The sequence below is a fragment of the Pimephales promelas genome, chromosome 3, assembly GCF_988280905.1.
Source record: "Pimephales promelas chromosome 3, fPimPro1.hap1.1, whole genome shotgun sequence".
Taxonomy (NCBI): Eukaryota; Metazoa; Chordata; class Actinopteri; order Cypriniformes; family Leuciscidae; genus Pimephales; species Pimephales promelas.
Window position 1 is genome coordinate 39,333,177 of NC_142771.1, and position 12,921 is coordinate 39,346,097.

At 36.4% G+C, this 12,921-nt stretch overlaps 2 long non-coding RNA genes across 2 annotated transcripts in view; both read left to right on the forward strand.

Moving 5' to 3' along the window:
* The first annotated feature begins 299 nt into the window (after positions 1 to 299).
* Positions 300 to 3,591, forward strand: LOC148982088 (uncharacterized). Its single transcript, XR_016155222.1, has 4 exons — positions 300 to 598; positions 1,021 to 1,108; positions 1,236 to 1,330; positions 2,505 to 3,591. It is a non-coding gene; the product is annotated as an uncharacterized LOC148982088 (long non-coding RNA).
* A 6,347-nt stretch (positions 3,592 to 9,938) lies between these two features.
* Positions 9,939 to 12,921, forward strand: part of LOC148982089 (uncharacterized) — a 28,236-nt gene continuing 25,253 nt past the window's right edge. Inside the window, exon 1 of the long non-coding RNA XR_016155223.1 lies at positions 9,939 to 10,288. This is a non-coding gene — a long non-coding RNA (uncharacterized LOC148982089). The remainder of the gene's footprint in view (positions 10,289 to 12,921) is intronic.

The window sequence follows — 12,921 nt, forward strand, 5'->3', positions numbered from 1 at the left end:
AATTGCTGATTCTACTTAAGAAAAACTAGTGAATTTAACTTACTTTAGAAACTTAGTTGATTTAACTTGATTACACTGTGTACTGTGAACTTTTAGGTGGATGCAATAGTCAAACTAAACAAATCTAGTACATTGTACTTAAGTTTGGTAAGTGTATTGTACTAAAGGCATTTTCACACTGTTGAAAATTTCTGGAGCACAGAATTTGGATAGTAATAATAATAATAATAGTGAAATTAACAACATTTTTAGTAAATACCATACAATTAGTTTGAAAATAGTTAATAGGTTATATAGTTAATAGGTTCTGAATCTTTTTTTCCTGCACGCTTAAAAAAATAACTGGGAAGATAAAAAGCAAGCCCATCGGCTGCTACTTCACAGTCCTTTATATTTTTAGTAACAAATCTTTATACATTTACTTTGGTTATTAAGTTTCAGCATAAGACGAAACAACTCGGTTATTATTATTTTTTTTTCAACTCGCGCATGCGCATTTGCGCAATTGGACGGTTGAACTTGAGGAAGACGTCAAGACGAGACGACATCGCGAGGGACTTCAGCTCGTGTTCGGGAATGGATGCGGCAGCAAAACTAGGTATGCTAGCCTCTTGAACAACTATTTATCAACTTTAATGTCATTGTATAGCTTAAAAACAGAATTTATTTTGCTCATTGTGCAGTAAGAGGAAAAGACACACTGAAGTAACGTTAGTTTTATGTCGAATGAGACCAGTTGAGACAAGCGGCATAAGTTACTAGATTAAAAAACGATTTTTACTGAACACGTGTTTTATATTAGTTACAGTTTGTATGCTGTGTTAATCGTTTAAGTTTGGGGTTTATCTAAAATGTAAAAACCCTGGCTGTGCGGCCTATAGCAGCTAACGTAACTTTCCTTCTTTCTAGAAAGTTCAATGCTCACGTGTCGTTCACATGAAAATTAATTACATGACGCATTAATTAAGAAGTGTAACTAACAAGCAGTTATTACCTTATTTTGTCTTTATTTTGTGACAGATTCGCTCAACGTTTCATCAATAAATTCAAGGCTAAATCTGGAGATATTGGCTCCAAACTTAAGATTCTGCAGCAGATTTAAAATGACGTAAGCTCATCGACATATCACAATTATGTCTCGATTGCAAAACATATGTTGCTTTTACTGTTGTTTTTTGCTCTGACGTTTTGCTAGTAACGAGTGCTATTCAATATACATTTTTATAACTTTGCAGAAATCTAATATCAATGCGGAACGAACAGCGTTCTTCATCATGGCCTACCACTACTTTTCGAGGAGGACCACAATGATGTTTACAAGACATCTTTTGTAAGTATTTTCATCTCTGATGTGATTCTTGTTTAACAGTCTAACTGTTCTTCAAACAGTTGATATCTGGCAAGAAGAAATGCATGAAAAACTGTCAGGACAGTGAAACAAAGTAAGGGTTGGAGAAAAGAAAGTGAAAGATAAATTAAGAGTTTAGAAGAAAAAAGACAGTTAGAAGATACATTTTATATTAGTTTTAATTTATATAACCGGCCATCAGTTTTATTTGTCTTTTCATGCAGTGGTTTAATGAATGTTTTTCCCCCTGAAAAGGCCTTTACATTTAGACACAAAGGGTTATTAATTTAGTATCATATTTTAATGACTATGTGCTCTTAAAGGGATCGATCACCCAAAATGAAATGATGTTGTTATTTACTCACTCTTATGTTATTCCAAACATGTTTGAGTTTCTTTCTTATATTGAACACAAAATAATATATTTTGAAGAAGTTCGGTAATCAAACAGTTGAGATTAGCCATTGACTTCCATAGTTTTTTTTCCCACTATGGAAGTCAATGGCTACTCTCAACAGTCTGGTTACCAACATTCATCAAAATATCTTCTTTTCAGTTCAGCAGATGAAAAAAAAAAACCTCATACAGGTTTATAACAACTTGAGGGTGAGTAAATTAAGACAAGATTTTAATTTTTGAGTGGACTATCCCTTTATAGTAACACTCCACCATTTTGTTCCATATTAAACTATGTTATTCCCTTAACAAAGACAAGTTGATGAATACCTCTCTATGAATACCTCTCTCGTCTCAGTGCCTGCACTCAATCGCTCTGGTGCATGGAGAAACATTGTTAGCACTTAGCTTAGCCCAGTTCATTCATTAGGATGCAAATTGAGATGAAGTTAGAAGTGACCAAACACCGCCATATTTTATTTTGTGTCACCATACTTGGCCGTGTAACCACATTTGAATAGAGAAAATGTGGAGATGTTTGGTCGCTTCTCTGTTTAAATAAACTGGGCTAAGCTAAGTGTTAAAGTGTCTCCGCACGCCAGAGCCATTGAGTGCACGCACTGAGACGACAGAGGTATGTATCAACTCGTCTTAGTAAAGAGAGTAACATAGTTTAATATGAAAAAATAGTGGAGTGTTTCCGTTAAAATATGTCTTGTTCTATTACCTAATTTTTGTTATATGCTATTCCCATTTTTAGGACTGTGATGACAATGAAGATATGTCCAACATTGAAATGAGTTCTGACAGTGATTCCCGAATCGTCTGCAACCGCTGCCATACCCTACTCCCTGCATCTTGATGCCACAACAACGGCAATCATTCTGGAAGGTACAGTGGTTGTGGATGATCTTGAAAATCTTCCACAAGCAATGAGCTGTCTTTAAAGGAACACTCCACCATTTTTTTTATATTAAACTATTTTATTCCCTTAACTAAGATAAGTTGTTACATACCTCTCTCGTTTCAGTGCGCCGTACACTTAATTTCTCTGACGTGCAGCGAAACTTTGATAGCCCTTAACTAGCCCTGTTCATTCATTAGGATCCAAGCAGTGAAGCTACCAAACACCTCCACATTTTCCCTATTTAAATACAGTTACACGAGTAGTTATACGACCAAGTATGGTGACAAAATAAAATGTGCCGCTTTTCTAAGCGTGTAACGTGGAGAACTACAATGTATGGAGTAAGGAATAGCACTTGAGAGCGCTTCGACTTGGCACAGTAATATCATCACTACTGATGATGAGAGGATTTTTTAGGAGTGATGATATTACTGCGCCAAGTCGAAGTGCTCTCAAGTGCTATTCCGCCATACATTATAGTTATCCATTTTACACTGGTGTAATCATACACCATTCTCGGTCATGTAACTGCTTACCAACGTGTAACTGTATTTAAATAGGGAAAACGTGGAGGTGTTTGGTCGCTTCTAACTTCATCTCTTTTTGGATCCTAATGAATAAACTGTGCTAAGCTAAGTGCTATCAATGTGTCGCGTCGCGCTAAAGCGATTGAGTGCACGCACTGAGACGTGAGAGGTATGCATCAACTCGTCTTTGTGAGGAAATAACATAGTTTAAAGGGATAGTTCACTTTGAAATTAATTTTTGATATGTTTTATCTTACCTCAAGGGCATCCAAGATGTAGGTGTCTTTGTTTCCACAGTATTTTCAATTTTTACATTTTTGGTCAAACCGTTCTTGTCTGTCAGTCATACAATGGATGTTTAGGGGGTCCACGTCAAAAAGCATGCACAGAGAAGTCAAAATTAAACATGATTTAATGACTTGTAAATGTAAGTACACATTGATGGCCTAAGACAAGAAACGAGCGGTTTGTGAGAAAACGAACAGTATTTATATCGTTTTTACCTCTTGTTAACAGCCATGTTCAACTGATCTGGATCAGATGTCCAAATGAACCGAACTGAACCATGTCCAACGTTCCGCTGGAAGTGATCTCGCGCGCGTCTAAGTCACTCATTGTTTACACAGAGATTTCGGAAGTTTTACCTTTCACTGTGAAGATCTAAACATATTTAGATATACAGGAAATCGCAATAAAAAATGATTTCGATATATCTAAATATGTTTAGTGAAAGGTAAATCTCTGTGTAAACAATGCGTGACGTAGACGCGCGAGATCACTTCTTGCAGAACGTTGGACATGGTTCAATACGGTTCAGTTAGACATCTGATCCAGATCAGCTGGACATGGCTGTTAACAAGAGGTAAAAACGATATAAATACTGTTTGTTTCCTCACACAAACCGCTCGTTTCGTGTCTTAGGCCATCAATGTGTACTTACATTTACGAGTCATTAAATCATGTTTAATTTTGACTTCTCTGTGCATGCTCTTTGTGGTGGTGACCATAGACCTGCATTATGTGACTGACAGACAAGAACGCTTTGACCTAAAAATATCAAAATTGAAACCACTGCGGAAACAAAGACTCCTACATCTTGGATGCCCTTGAAGTAAGATACAACATATCAAAAATTAATTTCAAAGTGAACTATTCCCTTAATATGAAATAAAACAGTGGAGTGTTCATTTAAGAGAACTCTAAAGAAAATTGTTCAGTACTGTTTTATAGATACTTCACTGTTTTTCAATTGTTGAAAAGAAAAAAGGAAAGAAAAAAAATCCTTATTTAAAAGGATGTTACTTGTTTGGTTTTGGAATAGTTTTATAAGAAGAGAATTTTAAAGAGAACTGTAGTAGGAAAGGAATTCTGTACCAAACTGTGTGACTTGCATGCTCTGCTTTCAACCACTTTGTAAAGATGTTAAAAACAAAGAAACATTGTTTTTATTGTCTTTAGTACTTTGTTTTTTTTTCTTGAGTGCATTATGTGCTTTATTTCTAAAATGTTGTTGGCGGGCCAGTAATGTTTTAACATATTGTTGTTGAACAAATAAACATTCTAGTGGTTTGCCAAATGTGTTGTCTTTCTTTGTATTCTCAACTCAGAATTTTGAGTACAATTTGCTTGAGAAATTTAAGGCAATCAGTTTCCACACATTCCTCTAGTAAGTAGAACAAGCAGACATGTTAAATTAACTGTTTTGTGTAAGTTCTGCTTACAAATCTCAACTTAAATCTGTAAGTTGCCTTAACTTGAGATTATTAAGTTACCTGTACTCAAGTTTTATGGTAACCTCTACAAATACACAAGTTAACTCTACAAAGAAGTAGAAAGTAGTATCAACTCAAAAATGATGACCTAATTTGCTTGAAAATTTTGAGGCAATCAGTTTCCACAGCTTTTCCTAGTAAAGTCAACTTATTACTTTTTACAGTGCAAAAAATTCTGTCAGTATTTACTCACCCTCATGTTGTTCCAACCCCGTAAGACCTTCGTTCATCTTTGGAACACAAATTAAGATATTTAAGATATTAAAATCGCTCCTGCATACTAGTCCATAGGCTTCTTGAGGGACTGGCTCTTGCTGTCCCCGAAAAGTCATTAAAGACATCGTTAAAATAGTCCAAATCACTACAGGGGCTCAATCTTAAGTTTATCAAACGACGAGAACACTTTTGTGTGCAAAAAAACAACAAAAATAACGACTTTATTTCAACTATTCACTTCCTTCTCCATGGGCCTGTAGTCAGTTAACGTAGTGTGATTGCGTAGAGCTACGTCACACGTAGGCTCACTATTGGCCGACGCTGGTCATGTGTGTGTGATGCGTGTGACGTACAATAACAGAAGCTTACGCTATTAAACTAGTAACCTGAAATAAACGAATAGTTGAAATAAAGTCGTTATTTTTGTTGTTTTTTTTGCGCACAAAAGTGTTCTCGTCGTTTGATAAAGTTAAGATTGAGCCCCTGTAGTCACTTGGACTATTTTAACGATGTCTTTAATGACTTTTCGAGGACAGCAAGAGCCAGTCCCTCAAGAAGCCTATGGACTGTATGCAGGAGCGATCTTAATATCTTAAATATCTTAATTTGTGTTCCGAAGATGAACGAAGGTCTTACGGGTTGGAACAACATGAGGGTGAGTAAATACTGACAGAATTTTCATTTTTGGGTGAACTAACCCTTTAATGTTTGTTAACTCTTAGTCGGCAAGCCTAAAAAGCTATAATAAATTGCTCCAGCCCAGTATAATGATTTCAAAGTTTCCAAAAATAAGTACTAGATGACAGAAACTAGCAGTATATTCTAAAATGGGTAACCCTTCATGGGCAAGGATGATTTGCTGCAAGATCCATAACCTTTTAGTTTGTTGGGTCCAGGGTCTGGCTGAGAATTAAGATGAAGTGAGATTAAGCAGATCTAAAATCCAGATCTAAACGGTAAGGAAACAGTAAGGAAAAAAAAACACAGTCTGCTTAATTCTGTGAGTGTCTTTTGATGTACAAGATATTCAATCTCTTTGATTTAATGTTGTTTTTACTCTCATGTTTCCAAACCTGCATTAAACTTTTAAACGTTGTCGCCTGCTTAAAGGAGTAGTTCACTTTTCAAAAAACTTTTGCTGATAATTTACTCACCCCCATTCTATCCAAGATGTCCATGTCATTCCTTCTTCAGTCGAAAAGAAATTAAGGTTTTTGATGAAAACATTCCAGGATTTTCTCCATATAATGGACTTCAATGGGAACCAAACGGTTGAAGGTCCAAATGAGAGTTTCCGTGCAGCTTCAAAGGGCTTTAAAAGACACCAGACGATTAATAAGGGTCTTATCTAGCGAAACGATCGCTCATTTAAAAAATAAATAAAAAAGTTTAAGTTATATAAGCACAATTGCTCGCCTTGCTCTGTTATGTGATGAGCGTTCGTGACTCTCCTGTTCAAACTCGTTCATCAAAATGAACAAATCTTTTTTCGAGTCATGACTCGAAGGGTCCTAGATAAGACCCTTATTCATCGTCTGGTGTCGTTTAAAGCCCTTTGAAGCTGCACTAAAACTCTCATTTGGACCTTCAACCATTTGTTTCCCATTGAAGTCCATTATATGGAGAAAATCCAGGAATGTTTTCACCAAAAACCATAATTTCTTTTCGACAGAAGAAAGAAAGACATGAGCCGCTTTCCGACCAAGTAGTTACAGGAACTTAGTTATAGGAACTATCCACTTCTAAACAGTTCTAAGAACTACTCTCCCCCAAACTCAGTTTTGCTGCTTGCGTTCGCACTGGCCAAGTGGCTATAGGAACTGGTTGGACGCAAGCACGGCGACGGTCTTACAACAAACCAGCATGGAGGAGGATATTGCAACGTTCCTGGTTCCTGTTCTGCCTTGCCGGGACCTTAATAACGGAGAACGAAAGGCGGCGTTGAAAGATTATGCTTGAGTTCTGTACAGAGAAACACATAAGACGAAGGCTCCAACGTAATATGATATTAAGTAATATGATGGAAGAAGATAAAAGAGCAGAGCGCAGGAGGCAAACAAAACGACGGGTAAGTTTAGCTAGCATTAGCAATCAGCTGGTTGAATGCGTTATGTTTGTCTTAATCCTCGTTGTAATGTTTTGCAAAAACACAGCGCATGGCAGACAGCGCGCTACAAGTTTCGTGTTGACAGTGGGCGTGACTTATAAGTTGTTGAATCAATCAATCAACGTAGACCTAGGGAAAGGGAACTAAAAAAGTCCTCGCTCTAGACTAGGCACTGAAAGAGTTATAGGAACTACGGTCTGAGGAACTAACAAATCCCCAATTTAGTCCGGTCGGAACACGAGAAAAAAAGGGTTATAGGAACGTATAGGAGCGGCTATGGATATCTTGGATGACATGGAGGAGAGTAAATTATCAGTAAAAGGTTTTTTTTTAAAGTGAACTACTCATTTAACTGCTATTTTGCAGAATGTCTGGTCACTGTTTTCACAGCTATGTGCAATGTGCTGTTGGATATGTACTGTAAGTCATTATTTCACCTCCTCCACAGCTCTAAAAAATATAATCCTCCTGTTCACACTAGGTGCAACACAATTAGCTGCTATTTAATTTCACACAGCTAAATTAATGAGTTCTCTGAGTCTTTCCAAATTAAATCAAGTAAAGCGGATTTATTTTATCCAAATGTCTAGAAAAAATATGTCAGAAACAATAAGAGAAAAAAAAACCTAGCAATGAAGGAAAATGTAACAATTTTCTAGGGGTTCCCCCATAGTCAATTAAACGTTAGTAGACGAGAAGAGGTTTAGTAAACCAAGACTAAGTCCGTGAGTGACAGATGGTTAACGGCGGGTTCACTCCTTGTGGTAATTACAGTATGTCGGGTAGGAAATCCAACTGTTCACAATCATGCATCGACCTCAAATATGGCTTATCATTTGAAACATGCAAGTAGTAGCAACATAGCCACTCACTCTAATGTTAACCTAGATAAATGTGTGTTGTTATTAGGTGCGTTCATGCGGAGTGTGGAAGGCAGCTTAAGACTTAGTGCAGTCTGCTGCAAGACATGGAGGCACCAACGCGATCACTTGCATTTTTTCAACTTAAACTCTCCGTAATTTGTGCTTTACAGATAAGAGTAATATATCATTCCAAACTGTAAAGTACTACTACTTTTAATACACAATAACATCTGAACGTTGTGCTTTTGTCAAATAAATAAAAAAAAATAAAAAAACAGGATGCGCTTTCTGCCGTCTAGGTCACATATATCCTCTGATTATGTAATCCGTATGAAAGGTGCATTTCTCTCTAAAAGCGTGTTCACTTTATGCGGAGATGGCGAGTCAGCATCGTTAACTTAATTTATGCAGCAATACTGACTTTATTAATGATCAATTAAAATTTCTCCTTGCTTTTTTTTCAGACACAATCATAATAATTAATAAACTTATACCGTGCGTAGGGCTGGGCGATATATCGCATCACATTGTTATGCACATCTCGTCAGTAAATCCGGTTCCTTGATTATTAGTAAATCGCCTTCACCTGCTTTCAGATGGAGCGGCATTTACTAAAATCCCTTTTTTTTTAACAGAAAAATATTATTTCTAAAAACTCCGGCCAAAGTGGAGATTTCTGAAAACGCTGGTTAGGTGTTGTCGTGTCAACTGGGAGAAACAGCGTTTTAGGTTCTCTCTTGTCAATTCTGAGGATTCTGATTGGCTTGCATGGCTTTATCCTTAACCCCTACACTGCCGCCCATAGGTTTGGCGTGAATATGATGGCGCTCAACGGCGTATTTATGTGGGTGTGTGCACGATGTTTTTATTGAAAACGGAGAGGGGGAAAATATTTCTCTAAATACCCGGCTTTGTGTAAACGTGGCCTCAAAGTTAATGAGATAATTAAGTGATTAATTGAGTGGTGAATGAGCATTATTGAAGACACCTAAAGCAGAATCACTAAAGGAGAAAATCTAAAATTGTAAGCCACCATTATGGCGATCATTGTTTGCTTTAGTTGGGCTCTTGACCCTTATATTATGAACTTTAGATTTTGTTTGGCTGTTGTTTCTGAGTTATAACTGCAAGATGAACAAAGGCAAAAAGTGGTGGTTATATTATGAAAATCATCATTTGAACTTTATGTTTGTGATTTATGCTGTTGGTTACAGCATAACTGTGATTCTGCATAAACACCCAGAATTTATGATATTAAGGATTTCTTAAAAGTTGTTTTTAACACACAGATTCAGTCTCAACAATGATGATGAGCAGGATATTCAATTAGGAAAAGTGAATTACATAGACAATTCAGATTATAATTTATTCATACCGCAATGCATGATGGGAGCCATTAATGAGTTGTGATTGATGGCAGCCACTGCAACATGGATTATTATTGTCACCATTGTTGAGATTCACAGGCTTATTATTGATGTCCGTGTTTCTAAATAAATTCATTCGACAGTGTTTTGATCAGAACAATGTTAATTAAATATTTTAGATTATAAGAAAAATACAATCATATGCTGTAGCATCAAAATGCTGTTGCTGACATTCTAAACCAAGCTATTTCATCCAGTTTCATTTTTCAGATCACAGCATGATTATGGCAAAACATAACCAACACTATCAGATGACATTTTTAGTCGTTCATTTTACTGTTATAAATCAATAACAGCAGACAAACAAATTTAAAGTGAAAGCATAAGTATAAGGGTCAAGAGCCAAGCTAAAGCAAACATCGCCATAATGGTGACTTACAATTTGTGATTTTCTCCTTCAGAGATTCTGCTTGTTAACATCAGGTGTCTTCAATAATGCTCAATCATCACTAAATTAATCACTTAATCATCTCATTAACTTTAACAATTTTGATTGTTAATTGAACACTCATATCTGCATCATATCATCCATCTCAAAGCAGGTGAAGGTGATTTACTACTAATCAAGGAACCGGCTTTACTGAAGAGATGCGCATAACAATGTCATGCGATATATCGCCCAGCCCTAACTACTTGTTGTATCACCTCCTGCAAGGTTCTGAGCGAGCTAAGGCAATTGTGGCGGTACTGTCTGCAATGGAAAACGGTGCGGAAAGCAAGCCGAGGTGAGTCGAGCTGTAATGGTAATGGAAAAGCACCATTAGTATTGGTTATGACCGCTTGAAGTGACTGACCTCAGTCAGTGGAGAAAATGGCAAAAGTACCTTCCATGGAAATAATGTTTCATGTTTCATCCATGTTTCATCCAGTTGATAATTCTTCAAGTGGTTCATTCATCACGAATAAAGTAGGTTGCAAATTAGTGAAATAATGAGATGAAGGTAATAATTACAAAATACATGGCTAAAAATGGCTAAATTTGGGAAAATTAGCACGTCAAATCACAATACCACAATTTGTGAGAAATGGGATTTTAGGTTCTCTCTTGTCGATTCTGAGGATTCTGATTGGCTTGCATGCCTTTATCCTTCTCCCTACACTGCCGCCCATAGGTTTGGCATAGTTATGATGGCGCTCAATGCCGTATTTTTGAGGCAGGGTGTGCGCACGATGTTATTATTGAAAACGGAGAGGGCGGGGGGGTTGTTTCTCAAAATACCTGGCTTAGTGTAAACGTGGCCTGATATTTTGTTGTTTTGAGATGTAAAAAAATAAAAAGAAAAGAAAAATAACATGTATTGTCGACTCTACGCTGTCTACTAAAAGTCATAAAATGTACGGCATATCTGGTCTTGCCCATGGACAGAGGTGGAAGTAACGAATTACAACTACTCAGATTACTGTAATTAAGTAGTTTTTTCGTGTACTTGTACTTTTATGAGTACATTTTATAGTCTGTAATTTTTCTTGTACTTGAGTACAAATTAAGTTAAGTAATGTACTTCACTACTTTAAAAATGCCATTAATTACAAAGTACTTGCACAATTTGAATTCAACAATTATTCAAATCTTTGACCAGCATTTGGGTATCCAATGGAAATAACTGATTGTGGGCGGGCCAATAAAAACCCTTGTATTTGGAGCGGGAAAAAAGCCCAGTTCCTGGAGAGCTATATTCATCCTCACACGTCCTTCAGTTTGTATTTTAGTGTTATCAAAGAACTTTGCCGTAATGGACATGGACATTCGAGACGCTGAATTCATTGAAAATTCCGAAGAAATACCAGATGACGAATGCCCATGACCCCACATGGAGGAGTTGTTCTTATACAGAGGAAGGAAAGGAGATGTTTTATAGAAACTTTGTTTCTGCAGTGATATGTGATAGTTCAGTTGTTTTCGTTTTTAAAGTTGGGTAGACCTCATGATAATTTGACTAAAAACATCACTTGAAACATGAGCTTCAGCATTACTCAGGTGACAAGCACATATACTGTAATAAAGATTTATCATTGTAAACTTAGATTAAAAAGTTATATTGTATGTCATTGTCAACACATTGTTTTATTAATATTGAATCCGTGTTTTAAGCTTACAATGAAGAGTTTAATAATGACTCTTTCATAAAAACAGTATCTTGCCGGCCATGACCCACTGGCATAACAGTTTAACTGCACTGATTGTCAGTCTGTCTAGATGGCACATTTGTGTCAGTGCTAAATGCTGATAACTTTTGAAACTTTTGAAATATTAGTAGGGTACTTTTGGAAATCTTTTTGTAAAAAAAAAAAAAGAAAAGAAAAAAAGAAGTTTATAAATAAAATAACCCAATAAGTTTATTTATTTTGCATTATAATTCATTAATAATAATAATCATATTAGACCATTTTTATAACTTGGTTTCCATAAAAGTAAATAAATATCACAGGCTAAAAGTAATTAGTAATTAGTACTTGAGTAGTTTTTGAGAGGGGTACTTTGTACTTTTACTTAAGTACATTTTTAACACCAGTACTTTTGCTTGTAATCGAGTATTATTTTAGCAACTACTTGTACTTGTACTTGAGTACAAATTTTCAGTACTCTTTCCACCTCTGCCCATGGAGTACTTGTGCGTTTGTGTTTTACTGCCACTAATCTTCATTTCAGCCTGAAAATGCAGTGAATTGTATGTAGGTCGAGTTTTGCAAAAATGTAGACGCATGTTTTTTGTTTTTATCATTGAGCATAGGTTAAAATTTGGATGGTCTCCTCTGCTGATCTCTTTTTTAGATTTTTTTTTTTTTATAATAACAATAAAATAAAATAAATAGATAATGCTCAATAACACATCCTGTGCTGACCACTGCAGACACTAAAGCTGTGTCTCCTGCCACTGTTAGTGGTTAGCCTGATGAAAACTTTATCCATCCACATTACCCTCTCCCCCTGGAGCTCTACCGGTAGATTCATTAACACATTAACACAGAGTCTGATTTAAATGGAGCTGCTCTCATGGGATAAAATCTATTAGAGCAGACAACCTCTGTCACATCTCCTCAGCATCTCATCTGGCTCTCATGACTCCTGGCAGCTCAGGAAAAAAAGAGAAGTGGCCTCCAGTAATGTGGCAGCACTATAACTCAGCAAGTCTCTGCAGTGTACATACACTTATGCAAAGGAGTAGCGTTGACAAGCCTTTTCGTTTTCAGAAAGCCTGGGACTATCAGCCTAAAGCCCCAGTCACAGCTTTGCTTGAGTTCACTTGGCAAAACAAATTATTGTTTTGAACAGCCGGCCTCTGTTTGAGTTGGTTGACTGGATGGCAGTAGTAAATTTATTGAGTGTTCAAATTATCCCAGAGGTTCCAGGCACCGT